The sequence below is a fragment of the Anser brachyrhynchus genome, assembly GCF_964034855.1.
Source record: "Anser brachyrhynchus genome assembly, chromosome: 1".
In the NCBI taxonomy this organism is placed as follows: Eukaryota; Metazoa; Chordata; class Aves; order Anseriformes; family Anatidae; genus Anser; species Anser brachyrhynchus.
The window spans coordinates 108851746-108866271 of record NC_137694.1 but is presented as its reverse complement, the minus strand read 5'-3'; the positions used below and the strand labels follow the sequence as shown (position 1 = coordinate 108866271).

At 39.6% G+C, this 14526-nt stretch overlaps 1 long non-coding RNA gene across 1 annotated transcript; it reads right to left on the bottom strand.

The window, feature by feature from the left end:
* Positions 1–2593: 2593 nt before the first annotated feature.
* Positions 2594–13692, bottom strand: LOC308188271. The gene is made up of 3 exons (XR_013945308.1): positions 13593–13692; positions 5943–6015; positions 2594–3922 (listed from the first exon to the last, which is right to left on the bottom strand). It is a non-coding gene; the product is annotated as an uncharacterized lncRNA (long non-coding RNA).
* Positions 13693–14526: the final 834 nt, after the last annotated feature.

Sequence of the window (14526 nt, the reverse complement as noted above, 5' to 3'; positions counted from 1 at the left end):
AAGATGCATGCATGTGTAGTGAATATATACTAGATTGTTTCCTTCCCAGACAATATGCTGCTATAGGAAAAGCCTGTCACACCTGACTGCATCCATATGCAATATCAGGGTCAAATCTGCCTTCTAAATGCATCATCTGATAAAGGGAGCATGAGAAAAGAATTTATATAACCTGGGAAGTTTCAGCAGAGCTCTGGGGAGGTGAGGGAAGCGTAAGGTGTGTTATAGCTAAAGTTTTCCTTACACTTCTTCATTAATGCACAGAATATCCTTGTCAATGTGAGAAGTATAGTACAAAGTGGGTGGATTTAGAATAAAAGTTAGAGAAATTACGGATCCCCCCCTGTCCCCAGCTGTACTGTGGAATAACACCTCAGGTCCAGGATTGGGGTCAGTCTGGATACAGACTCTGCAACTACTAAAGCTCACAGAAGAGGCACAGACTGGGTAATCAAGACTTCTTCTCTCAAGTGACCAGGAAAACCTGACCCTTACTCAAATAAGGCTAGAGCAGATTAGACACTGCACACTGTTTCACCCTTCATGTGTATTTCCAGAGATGCATTTTCTCCTCTAAATTGACAGGCTCTTTAGACAATTTTAAAGTGCTTATGTAAGGAGATTTCTAAAGACTTAAACTTGCAGTCATGTTTTCCTAATAACCTCCCCTCCCCCCTGGATATATAGTGTAGCAATGCTTCTCACTTTCCATTAACAATTCACACAGATCATTAGAATACATTTTCCCCTGCCATATTCAGAATTTCAAAGCCATACCTCTAAACCACAGTCTCCTATTGGACAATTTGCTTCAGTTAATCACTTTCAAATAATGAAAATTATGCTTACAGAGTTCGGGGGGGGGGGCAAAAAAAAACCACCAAACCACCAAAAATCTTATTTATTCCCTAAATACAGAAAATAAACCAAGAAAACATTTCCCATTTTGGAATTGCAGAAAATTAAGCTCTACTAATTGTGCTATCTAGCTAATGATTAAATATGTAATCAGGATCTGACATGCTTGAATACATGACTAAAAACATGGAACAGTATAAAGGATTTAAGCTTTGAGGTTTTTTGTTCTTGATTTTTTTATTGGTCAAGTGTTTGCTTTTCTAGAGTATGACTGACAAGTGAAATGAAAATTAGATATATATATATATATTAATTTCAAGTAATGTGTGATTATCTTTTTTTTCCCCCATTAATAAAGATATATATTAATAAAGAAGAGTAGCTTGAAAGTTTCCCTTTCTTACTTTTACTATTTGTGCTCGCATAATCCTTCTGACACTTGACCTGTCTACCTGCCATATATCATATAACTTGTCCAGGTACACAGAAACTGCTGCATCATTTCTTAGTAAGTTTGCTGGGAACTACTGTACTCAAAGGACTTTGAATTCAGTCTTAACTCTCAATCCCTTTTGCAAAGTTCCTCCAGCTCCATAAGGATTTTTCATCACTTATCCAAATCTCTTCATTAATTGGTAGGTCGGTATTGCACTGCCTAGTACCTCAAAGCTCTATGAAAGACTGATGAAAGAAGTGAAAAAGAAATGAAAGAAAGACTGATTTTGTGATATATACCTACAGTCTCTGCTTTAAAACTCAGTCCTTTTTTTCTTTTTGTAGCTACAATATAGAACAAATATTTCTGATATTTTGAACAAGCCAAATAGTTAAGCAACAGTTGAAAATGCAGACATTTCCTTGGAGGACAATTATTTTAAAATTAGTATTTTCAGTATTCAGCTGGCTGTACATTTCACCAGCCTGCATCTCTATCAAGGCACATTTTTCATCTCCTGCCTCCTCACAGTGACTGTACATTTTAGTTTACATTTCAGTCACTTGGCTTGCATTTCTGTCAGTTTCTATATTATCTTCTCAGTTAGCATTACCAGCTCTTCTCAGTTTACGACAAGCTGTAAACGTCATTAACACTATAACCACTCCCCCCCCCCCCAAAAAACAATAATGAAGATGTCATGAAAATGATTAATCCTATCCTACTGAAGTAAATAAGAGTCTTAATTCTGAATTACACAGCTTTGGATCAAGTCCCTGAAGAACACTTTACAAACTTTTCCAATTTGATATATGTACTTGAACCTACTGTTTACTTTTTCAGATGGATCTAATATTGATCACCATTACAGAATGACTTAGATTAGAGTTTGAGAGGATATTTCTCTTCTCCTACCCTCTCAAATCAACTGATTCATTAGAAAATTCAAATAAACTCAAAATGTCTAGATATTGAAACATTATGTGCTGGTATTTATGGAAGTTCAGTTTACAAATGCAAGTATCTACTGTATGTGTGCAAATCAATTGTGTTGTATGTTAAGGACACTTGCAATTCCAACAGCATAACTGAAAATCTAGCTAATTGCATCTGCTGTGGTAGTTTTTGTACTTTGTTGATCTTTCAGGAAGAAGTTTTTTTTTTTTTTGTAATTAAAAAATAAATGCCATTTTTTATAATCCTATACTCTACTATGCAAGAGCAGAAAAGTACATGATGTTTTTCAGTAGCACAAATTACTACTCATGTATCAGAAAATACGGCATGCAAGAAGGGAAGAATTTCTCCAAACTCACTTCAGAATGGAATTTATCCACCGTAACTTGCAGACAAGAAACACTCTAACCTAAGCCTAAGAGTGCAACATGTTATTCCATCTTCAACATGATGCCAAATCTCAGGTAAGTCATCATTTCTGTTGCCCCATTAGACTATGATAGGTTAGGTGTGCATTAACTTAGGTGCAGACACCTATGATATGATCATACAGGTCTATAGAACTAGGGAAGAGAGTCAGGGTATCATGGGCATGATTTGCATCATTTCAGGCAAATGCTGAAATAGGTCAGGATGAAGACCAGTGATGTATCCAAAATTTGGCAGCATTGTATGGGAGCTCCAGGCTCATTCTCCAACTCTAACTCACCTGCCTATTTATTTAGGAGACCTCACTATGACACAGACATTTGTTTCAACTAGCTTACCTGATCTGAAGTCAAATGCATCAGAATTTATTTGTGGTTATGTTAAAAAAAAAAAAAAGATTGGTAGAGTCTATGACCTGAACATTTTGCATACTTCCCCCTCTCTTCTTTGTCTAAAGACTAAATATCAAGCTGTAGCCCAACATGGAATATTAAATTACTGTACAGATGAGCTTTGCATTGCGATGTCCATATTTTTTCCTCCCTCTGCAGATGTGTGCTCTGTGAAAAATGAGTTAGTGAATTCTCTTAGAGCTGGGTTTTTATTTTCTAGGCACTTTAAATTAAGCTCAAAACTCTTTGTACCGTTTCCAAGAAATCTGCATTTCACCCTGATCATTTGTACATCTAGTACCAGAAGTTTAGTTCTGTGCCTGTACTGTCATGGAACAGGACCCTGGACAAGTGGGCAGTTGACAAGAATGAAAGAGGAAAAACAGAAGCCTACTCCTCTAAGGGCTGTGCAGCCAGACCTACTCACTTCTCTTTCCATCCACAACCCAGTATCTTCACTACGTTCCTTGCTTTATTCTGAACTTACAACCTCCATAACACCAGCTGTTCATGTCCCATAGGTTCTCCTAGCCCTCTGCCCCTTCTTGCCCCTGGACCCCTTCCCTCTCTTCTCCCTGTTCCCAGAAATTTTCTTGTTTTTATAAAACTGAGTTTTGTCCTATCCTTAAGACAAAACAGAAATGTTTAGCTAGGAACTTCTCCAAGACCAAGGTTAAGACATTAAACAAACAGAGCAATATTTATTCAGAAAAAGAGCATGACAGAGTATGAACAAGCTCAGAGAGGCTGTTTTCCAGGCAATATCTTCCTCTTGCACCTGTTGCAAGAACCTTGCTCCTTCCTGCTCCAGATCTTTAAGTCATTCTCTAGACAGGTCTCCAGGTCTCTGCTGTCTCAGGAAGAAGGGGAAAAAAAGGCACATAAGGCACACCCTTTAAATCAAAGTAAATGAAACCAAGCCACAACAAAAAAACAACCTCCACCACCCCCCCCCAACCAACCAACGAGAAAACCTACACAAGAAAATACCCTCCTCCTACAAGCCTATACCCCAACCTCCTATATCCCCAAACGTTCTGAGATCAGCCATGTTTTACCACTGTGAGAACAATCTTTGAAGGACTGGTGCAGCCAGCATTGGATACCTGAGGTCATTATCTATTAGTTTAGAGTTTTATTCTCTGTGCTCATTCGTGCCTTCCTCCCCCGCTCCCCCCAAAAAAAAAAAAAAAAAAAAAAAAAATTAGACTGGACATGATCACTAGCAAGCCCCACACTGAGACAACTGCCTTGAATAAAAGGAGGAAAAAAAAAAAGCAAGAAGCTGTGTTTCTGCAGCAGCTGCACTTGACATAATAACATTGAAATATTCTATGCATGCACCTCTGTGCAATAATCACTAGATAATCCCTGTTGCCATCCACAGGAGTCATGCTTCTGCAGAGCTGAAATCACAGTAATGGGAAGATGAAAATGCTTCATTCAGACAAAAAAAAAAAAAATGGAGTTTATTCTACCCAGAAGAAAAGCAAGCCTCCTCTTTCAGCACATTTAGAAAATGATTTTCTGAAAGAAAAAGTAGTTTTCTTTGCCTTGAGTATATTATTCCTTCTCAGGTGATAAACATAATCTACACAACAAAGGTAAGTGGATAACATATCCAGAATGTTACATACTGTATTATCACTTTATTGAATGTATATTCCCAATAGAATCACTTTGAAATGTTGTCTTTCGGCTATGAAAAGTCCGCAAGGATGATTTTACTGCTGCCAGGAGTGGGTGTTCAGCTCCGCTGACTCCAGGCAAGCTGTACCTGCTGATGCCAGTGGTGACTATGACCCCAGTCACTCCTGTCTCTCAGAAGAGCAAGGGTGCAGGATACAGCATAAGCTGCGGACTTCTATTCCTGTAATGGCTTTAGCACAATCTGCATGCAGTATGTGAAATGCAGAAAGATTGTAGCATACTGAAAGATTGACAATGTCCTTTTACTAACCTACTTCTTCAAAGCAATATTCCCTCATCAGCTTATCCTCCTTCTAGCCCTCTGCTTGAGGTCTTTGTCCTCTTCCCCTCCTCTCTACTGTGCATTAGAATTGAGCTCTGTAGATAAGTAGCCTACTCTAGAAGCCAACTCTACAGGCTAATTTTGTATTCTTCTGAAAATCTACACCCCAGCAAAGTATGCTTGGAGTTTTTTTTTTTCTTTTTCTTTAAAACACAGTTTTATTCCCCAAAGTCTTTTTACCATTTTCATCACTTCATTCTATACCAAATTATTTATTAGGCCACAGGTAAATGTACAGTCTATACCTATTCCTTTAACTCCTTATTCTGGAAGGAAAGAGTTCTATGTTTGGACTATGACAAAGTAGAAAGAGGCAGTGATATCCAGGGGCTAGGGTAGGCAACAGGGAGAATTATTAATAGAAAAAACAAAGTAATTAAAACAGGAACAACACATGCAGACATTGCTGCTACCTCTAGTGCACTGTCTCTCCAAATCCTCTACTTCTCTCCAAATTTAGATGCTTGCGTTCAAGGCTTTATTTCAAAACCCTTACTGGATTTATGCAGATGACCATAGACAACTTTCACACACATAATGATGTATAGCCAATAGCGCAAGCTCTGTAAACATTAATAATCCTTATTACAGATATTAACTTTTTTTTTTTAATTTATTTTTATTTTATTTTAATTTAAGCAAGAATAGTTCTTCACTGCTGGACCTTTGTTGAGCCAGGAGCCTTTTAACTTCCTTATTCCACTTTCAGCTAGTAGTGGCAGTCACCCCATGCCACCCTTGTCCTTCCCAGCCTCGCCTTTTACAGTTAATATATTTTTCCTTTTCTCTCCTCTACCCTTCTTTAATGAGCTCTACTTGTTTCTCCAGATTTCCTCACCTGTCAGCTGTCACTTTCTCCACGCAAGAAGCAGCTGCACAATGGTGAAAAGCATCTGCTGCTGACAGCTGACCTGAGAAATATCAAATGCAGAATTAAAGATGAAGCATTGTAGGTTGCAAATTTAGACTACACACCTATACTTGTTAACTACTATTTTTTTCCTTTCTCCACTGCATAGAAGGTCACATCAGCAGTATGGCAGAGATATGTTGCTTTCAAGGGATCGCCTGCATTTCACCTGAAGGTTCTGTAGCTTTCTTCATTTATGTTCTTTGCTCCGTGTGAAAATGCCAGGAACAGCTGACATCCATACTGAATCCTCATGTGGAGCCAAGAACAGGTTACTTCAAAAGAACAGTAAAACCTCAGAAGCACAGCTCTAGTGCCTTGCATGAGAAGCCCCTGAAGTCAGAAACACTCTTAGATTCAGTATTATTTCCAGTTTTCTATTTTATGTGTGGAACAGAAAGCAAACTGCCCTCTGTGTTAAGAAATGGATGGATTGCCAGTAGTTGCTTCTGAGAAACAGCCACAGACAGGTTGAGAGCTTGTGGGTAGCAGCTACAGACCAGACCAATAAAAGAGACTTTGTGGTTGGGTTCTACTACAGGCTTCCTGATCAAGGGGATCCTGTTGATGAGGCCTTCGTGCTTCTGCTACAAGAAGCATTGTGCTGGCGGGCACTCATCCTGATAGGGGGCTTCAACCACTGAGTTGTCTGCTGTGAAAGCCACACAGCAGGCTGTAAGCAATTCAAGAGGCTCCCAGATCACATTGAGGATGACTTTCTGGTCCAGGTATAAGACAAACCAACCAGAGGAGAAGTGTTACTGGACCTGGTGCTCACCAGTGCTGATTAAATCATTAAATAGGCCAAGATTGGAGGTAGTCTGGGCTGCAGCTACCATGCCCTGGTTGAGTTTGTGATAAAGAAATATGAGCCTGGCAAAGAGCAAAGTCAGGACCCTGAACTTCTGAAGAGAGAATTTCCAGCTGTAAAAAAGGGCTAGTGGATGACATCCCCAGAAATACTATCCTTAGGGACGGATGAACTGATCAGAGCTGGCAATTCTTTAAAGACAGTTTTCTTACAGCACAAGAGCTCTCCATCCCCATGTGAAAGTGTTGTGGTTTAACCTGGCCAGCAACTAAGCACCACACAGCTGTTTGCTCCCTCCCCCCGACTCCCTGAGGGCTGGGGGAGAGAATCAGAAAAAAGTAAAAGTTTGTAGGTTGAGATAAAGACAGTTTATTAGGACAGAAAAGAAAAAATAATGATAATAGTATTAATAATAATAATGTGTATGAAACAAGTGATGCACAATGCAATTGCTCACCACCCGCTGACCGATGCCCAGCCTATCCCCAAGCAGCCCACCCCCCACCCCAGGTAGCCACCCCTCTATATTTTTTAGCATGATGCCATATGATATGGACTACCCCTTTGGCCGGTTTGGGTCAACTGTCCTGGGTCTGTCCCCTCCCAGCTCCTGCTGCACCCCTAGCCTGCCCGCTGGCAGGGCAGTGTGAGAGCTGAAAAGTCCTTGGCTTGGTGTAAGCACTGCTCTGCAACAATTAAAACATCAGTGTGTTATCAACATTATTCTCATCCTAAATCCAAAACACAGTACCATACCAGTTAGCAGGAGGAAAATTAAGTCTATCCTAGCTGAAACCAGGACAGAAAGAAAGAAAGAAAGTAGGGAAAGAAACCAACATGGCCGAGCAAGGAATTGCTGGTCAAACTGACGTGTAAGAAGGGAATACACAGGCAGTGGAAGCAGGAACATGTGGCCTGGGAAAAGTACAGGGATGTCATCTGGACGTGTAAGGATAGGATCAGAAAATCCAAGGCACAGATGAAAATAGGCTTTTCAAGTGATGCAAGTGATAACAAGAAGGGATTCTAGAGGTACGTTGGTCAAAAAAGAAAGGCCAATAAGAGCGTACCCCCTCTGATAAAAAAGGGAGAACTGGTAACAGATATGGAGAAGGGTGAGGTACTCAACAACTTCTTTGCCTCAGTCTTCACCACCAGTTAGGCTTCCCACATCTCTCAAGTCTCTGAACCTCTTGGCAGGTATGAGTCTACGGGGCCTGATAACATGCATCCCGGGGTCCTGAGGGAACTGGCTGGTGTGATTTCCAAGCCACTCTACATCATATTTGATGTGTCATGACAGTCAAGCAAGGTCCCCATGGACTGGACAAAGGGAAACATAACTCCCATTTTTAAAAAGGGTAGAAGAGGAGACCCAGGGCACTACAGACCAGCGAGTCTCACCTCTGTGCTTGGGAACATCATGGAACAGATCCTCCTTGAAGCAATATTAAGACACATGTAGGACAAGGAGGTGATCCAAGACAGCCAGCATGGTTTCACCATTTGTGCCTGACCAATCTGGTGGCCTTCTATTATGGAGTGAAAGTCAGTCAAAAAGGGAAGACCGACAAATGTCATCTACCTGGACTTTTGCAAGGCCTTTGACATGGTCCCACATGATATCCTGATCTCCAAGTTGGAGAGATGGATTTTAAGGGTAGACCATTCAGTGGGTAAGGAATTGGATGGATGGCTGTGCCCAAAGAGTTGCGGTCAACTGCTCTATTGTCTAGGTGGAGGCCAGTGGTGAATGGTGTCCCTCAGGGGTCCATCTTGGGACTGGTGCTGTTTAATATGTTTTCAGTGACATAGACAGTGGGATTGGGTGCACCCTCAGCAAGTTTGCAGGTGACTCCAGCTTGAGTAGTGCCATTGACATGTCAGAAGGAAGGGATGCCATACAAAGGGACCTGGACAAGAAGTAGGCCCACATGAACCTAATGAGAATCAACAAGTCCAATTGCAAGGTGCTGCACCTGGGTTGGGGCAATCCCAGACATGTGCACAGATAAGAAGAATTCATTGAGAACAGCCCTGCAGAGAAGGACTTGGGAGTTCTGGTGGATGAAAATCTCAAGATGAGCCAGCAGTGAGCACTTGCAGCCCAGGATGCAGTTCACCTTCTGGGCTGCATCAACAGAAGCACGTCCAACAAGTCAAGGAGGTGACTGTCCCCCTTCTGCTCTGTCCACATGAGGCTCCACTTAAAGTACTGCTGGTGTGGGGCCCCCAGCACAAGAAAGATGTGGACTTCTTAGAGTGGGTCCAGAGGAAGGCCATGAAGATGATCAGAGGGCTGGAGCACTTCTATAAAAAACAGGCTGAGAGAGCTGGGGATGTTCAACCTGGAGAAGAAGCAGCTCCAGGGAGACCCCTTTGTGGCCTTTCAGTGCTTACAGGGGGCTTATATATAAGATGGAGAGTGACTTTGTACTTGGGTAGATAGTGATAGGACAAGCGGTAATGGTTTTAAACTGAAAGAGGGGAGATTTAGATGTTAGGAGGAAATTCTTCACAATGAATGTGGTGAAGCACCGGAACAGGTTGCCCGGAAAAGTTGTGGATGCCTCATCTCTGGAGGTGTTCAAGGCCAGGTTGGATAGTGCAACCTGATCTAGTGGGTGTCATTCCTGCCCATGATAGGGGGTTGGAAATATATGATCTATAAGGTCCCTTCCAATCCAAGCCTTTCTATGATAAGTTAGACACCATGCAGGCAGTATAGGGAGATTCTAGGAAGTTATAGTAGTACTATTAATACAAAGTCTAGTCTTCAAGCTTGAAATTCAAATTTTCTATACTGTATAATGTATATATTGTATAATGTATATATCCCAGTTCATGAGATCATTACTCATTTGGTTACCTTGCTCCAAACATTAGTTTCTGCTGTCATACAAGTAACACAAACTCAATTATTTTAAAAAAGAACATTTCAAGAATTCTGTCCACATGTGTGTAAGCAACGCTGACATCAAGTGTAAAGGTTAAGCAATCAGAAAGGTAAACCTTAACTCTCATTAAATTTGCTGTTTTAAAGTTCTGGATTTTATCTTATAATTTTGAATTCAAAATATACAAAAAACTTCAATCTAATGTCCCATTCTCTAAAGCATTTCTTCACATGACACTTCACCTCTGAATCTGTACATAACAATGTTGCCTTCTGTGATTGTCAAGTAAACCTACTAATAAGTACAGGTGTTAGGCTTACTTTTGTTTAAAAACCTCATGCCACTCTGAATTACTGCCAACTATCATGATTTTGTTGGCCTGTGAACACCTTTTTTTAATTAAAGCCTATGGTCGCAAAGATGAGAATTTTTATCTTACTTTTTAAAATAAATAAATAAATAAAATCTGGTTTTCTTTGTTGCAGAGAAAAGCTTGAACGTGTTCCAAGTATACTATAATGCCTCAGAAGCCAGTAGGTTTATAAAGACGTTTCTCCTCTGAGACTGCTTTTTTTTTAAAAAAAACTTTTAACTTTAAAGCCAGTCACAGAATTCTGGACTGTCTTTGCAATAACTTTCTCTAGAATTGCACTTCTTTCATTTCCTTTTCTCTGTATGAACCAAAACAGGAGTAGTCAGTCCTGTCAAGTGAAAAAAACAAGACAGGTTTCAGTATAATTCTGCAAATTTCACTTTCATGTAAAAATTTTTCACTGATTGTTACCTAGAAGTGGCTGGATAAGATACAGAGCTTTGGAAACCCTCTCTTTCAGCATCTGAGAACGTGTCCAGAGACCAGCTATGAAGCTGGTGAAGGGCCTGGAGCACAAGTCCTATAAGGAGCAGCTGAGGGAAGTGGGGTTGTTCAGGCTGGAGAAGAGGAGACTCAGGGGAAGACCTTATTGCTCTCTACAACTACCTGAAAGGAAGTGGTGGGGAGCTGGGGGTCAGCATCTTCTCAAAGGTTACTAGCAATAGGACTAGAGGGAATAGCCTCAAGTTGCACCAGGGAGGTTTAGGTTGGAAATTAGGAGACATTTCTTCTCAGAAAGAGCATTCAGGCAGTGGAATTGATTGCCCAGGGAGGTGGTGGCATCTCTGTCCCTGGGGGTGTTTAAGGAAAGGTTGGACCTGGCACTTAGGGACATGGTTTAGTGGGTGACATTGGTGGTAGGTGGATGGTTGGATCAGATGATCTTAGAGATCTTTTCCAGCCTTAAAGATTCTGTGGTTCTATATGGAAAAGTTGAGCCTTGTACACTATATTGCCCTGAAAAAAATGTGCAAAATCCAGATAAAACTCACTGGAAAGGGACAGAATTTCAAAAGCTGTTGTAAACAGATGACAGTGCAATTTCTTTGGTTAGAATAGAACAAAGAACAGCTTGTAACTCCTGTATGGAAATATTATGTGTTTTGTCAGGGACACCTGGGAAAAATAATCCTGAGATCTTTCCTATTTCAGATATGTTTCAGCTAGCGAAATAGCAGGTAGCATATAGTATTTAACTTGCATTTTGTGGTCACAATTACATGATCTTTGCAGGAAATCCTTGTAAGAGTGACGTTTAATGGGTGAGGTAGAGGAACTGCAGAGAGAAGTGTTATGTGGTTAAAGATGTATAACTCGTGCAAATGGAGGCTGAATGGAACAGTATTGAATGCTGTACTGGCAGCTCTACCATTAAAGAGCATTAGTTTTCTTTTAAAAATAACTCCTTCCCTACACTCTCCCCAGAACTTTCAACAAGCCTGGTAATAGTTACCTCTTTTTCACCATATAAGTTGCCCAAAGCAAAGAAGTTATTGCAGTTCATACATAAAAAAGGGAAAGCAGAATATCTTTGGATTAGCCAGGTTTTCATTACAGAGATCTCCCCCCCCCCCCCCCCCCCCCTTAGCAGTTTTCTAAAGTCTCCCTTAGCAAGTTGGATTTTTCCATGGTATTATCTGCCTCAAGTACACTCTTCACTTCTGTAGACTGTTCTGAAGAATGCTTTTGTTGCATGTTTGTTTGCCTTTTTTTTTTTTTTGAAAAAAAAATAAATCTAAATTCTACTTCTATAGGAAGCAGCTCTGCTTCCAAAAACAGTGTTCTGCAACAAAATCCAGTAAATGGTGAACTCCACAAGGGCCCTAAGAAATATTCTCAGCAAGGTGGAAGGGCAAAGAAAAGAGAGGAAAAGAACAAAAACAAGAACACGCCACCTTAAGTTTATGCATGACTACCAGATATTTAAATTGATCATAAATACAGTTTTCTAGTGGACCAGTATTCACGTGTTTTAAGCAAAACCACCTTACACTAAGTTTTCTGATGCATTTTATATGATAAGCTTCTTACTTCAGCTCTACCTTCTAGATGAAGGATTCACTAGGATTCCTGAGAAAGGAATCAAGTGGAATGGACAAAGTTGAAAAGAGAACTGTTGAAACACTCCTTTTGTCAGAGTACTTGCTATCATACTTCATAATATCTATAACAAAGCAACAGTTCAGTGGATAAGTACACCAGCCAATAAAATACAGGCTTTTGTACAGTTTGTGGCAACTGCTTTCTCCAACCCCTTACACACAGAAAGGGAAACTACATAACAGGTATGCACTTTGAACTTGTCCTGTTAGATCTCAGATGTTTTGTTTCTCACCAGAATAGCAGACTATTATGCCAATAAAGCAGCCACAGTTCTCTAGACCACCAATGAACCCTCCAGACTATCCGTGCAAAACCCTCCAAACTACTGAAGAAGACAAGTTAGTTATCTCACATTATAAGTCTTGAACTAAAAGGTACAGAGTACTTAAAAACTTCCTTAACACTTTAAATCCTTGCCTATTTCATTTATCACTGATAATCCTGTAGATCATATCACTTTATCCTCTTTTAAATCCTTCCTTAAAATCTACCTTCCCTGTGATGCCTACAAATCTCTGCCAGATGGGACTGTTTAGACTAATAGCCATTTGTGACTGGTTTTAGCAAAGGCACCCATCGAAACATTTTCTCATTGCCTTCTTTTCTTACTCTCAATCTGCTTGTCTCTTTATTTATTGCCCATATTATTTTAAATTCAAGTTTATTTTTTTAATAATAATAATAATAAAAAAAAAATAGGGCTGCCCTAATGATTTCCTATCTTACAATAAATAACATCTAAAGGCCTGAAAGGGTACTATGGAAAAAAAAAAAAAAAAAAAAGCAAGTACAAGGAGGCAGAATTATTATCTAAAACATTATGTAAGAAAAAAAATAGTTTTAATTTCACACTTTCAATAGGATTTATACTTAATCAAGAACTCAAAAATAAATGAACAGGGAACAACACTATTGTTCTGGAAGTTTTGAGTAACCATTTTTCATTTTTATATCCTCTTTTCTTCTCCTGAGGAATAGGCAGATAAAATAACACAAGAGGAGTACTACTTAATATGAAAAACTAAAAGTGACAAAGACTTCTGTCATAACTTTAAATAAGTCATGTTGAGTGGCTTCTGCAGCATAAAATATTGACATAATTTTAAAAACAAATCAGTCTATTACTGATAAAAAAATAAAAACATTTTTTTTTCCTACTGTATCTAGAGGTCAGCAGTAAGCATATGAGAAGTTACAGCAACTATTTTGCTATTAGTTATATCTTTCTTTAAGAAAAAGAAGAAAAGAAACTTCTATAAACCTTAAGTCTTTTGCAACATTAATTACTTAAAAAAATTACTCAATAAAAAGATTATAATACTCAGCCAAGAAGCTAGCAGTCCTCATAAGGAAAAAATCCCCTTCCTTCCTAACATAATAAAAGTGTATCTTACCTTTATAAGCACCAGCCCTTTTCAGCCATAAATCAGAAATGGATCATATTGGATCATACTCAAACTCTTAGTATATACTGCTGGGAAAGCAACAGGTGCTAGAGCTAAACTTTCAGGTAGGTCCATTTAAGTTCATTTGAAAAAGTTGCCTTCGTTGCAGATGTTTTGCACCATTGCAGGCTGCGAGTACTACTGTCAAAGAATTATTGCTGTGTACCAGTGTTCACAAAGGCATTGAAAGCCCGAAGCCCCATTTCATGTGAACAAGAAGACAGATTTGCTGCATATGCTCAGGAACCTTCTTTGTCATGGGCGTGGAAGGACCAGGTTCCATGGGCTATGGGTGGTAAAACTACCCTTCCCTGTGCATGTCTGGGGCACCTGTTCTGGAGCAGCAAAGATCTGTGCTGGATCCACAGCACCAGGGGCAGACTCAGAGTTGGAGGAAGAAGTGTCAGGAGGATGTGCTGTGTCCCTCCAAGAAGCACAGCTAGGTTAAGCAGGCAGTGAGTAACTAGCTGCTGCTCTAGTTCTGCCTGCAGCCCTGATGCATAACTAGCTCTTTTTCTTTTTTTTTTTCCTGAACCACTCTTAATATGTAATATATGCTAATATCACTTATTTTCCTGATGCTTCTAATACACTACTTGAGTGCTAAATATTTGATAGTGACAACAACAAAAATAGGCATTTGTTGAAAATAAAATGCATTAGAGAGAACAATTTTGTGAGATTTTGTTTCACATTTTCATGATGTTTCATGCTGTTGCTTCCCCCCTCCAAGATGCAGTTCTTCACAGCTCAAATCATGAGGTGTAAGTAAGAAAAGAGAAAATAATCCCTTAATTCTCATGGTACTGCTAATAACCTGAGATTTATTTAAAAACTCTGGAAAAAAATTTACAGGAAAAATATGCAGGCTAGCAAAATATAC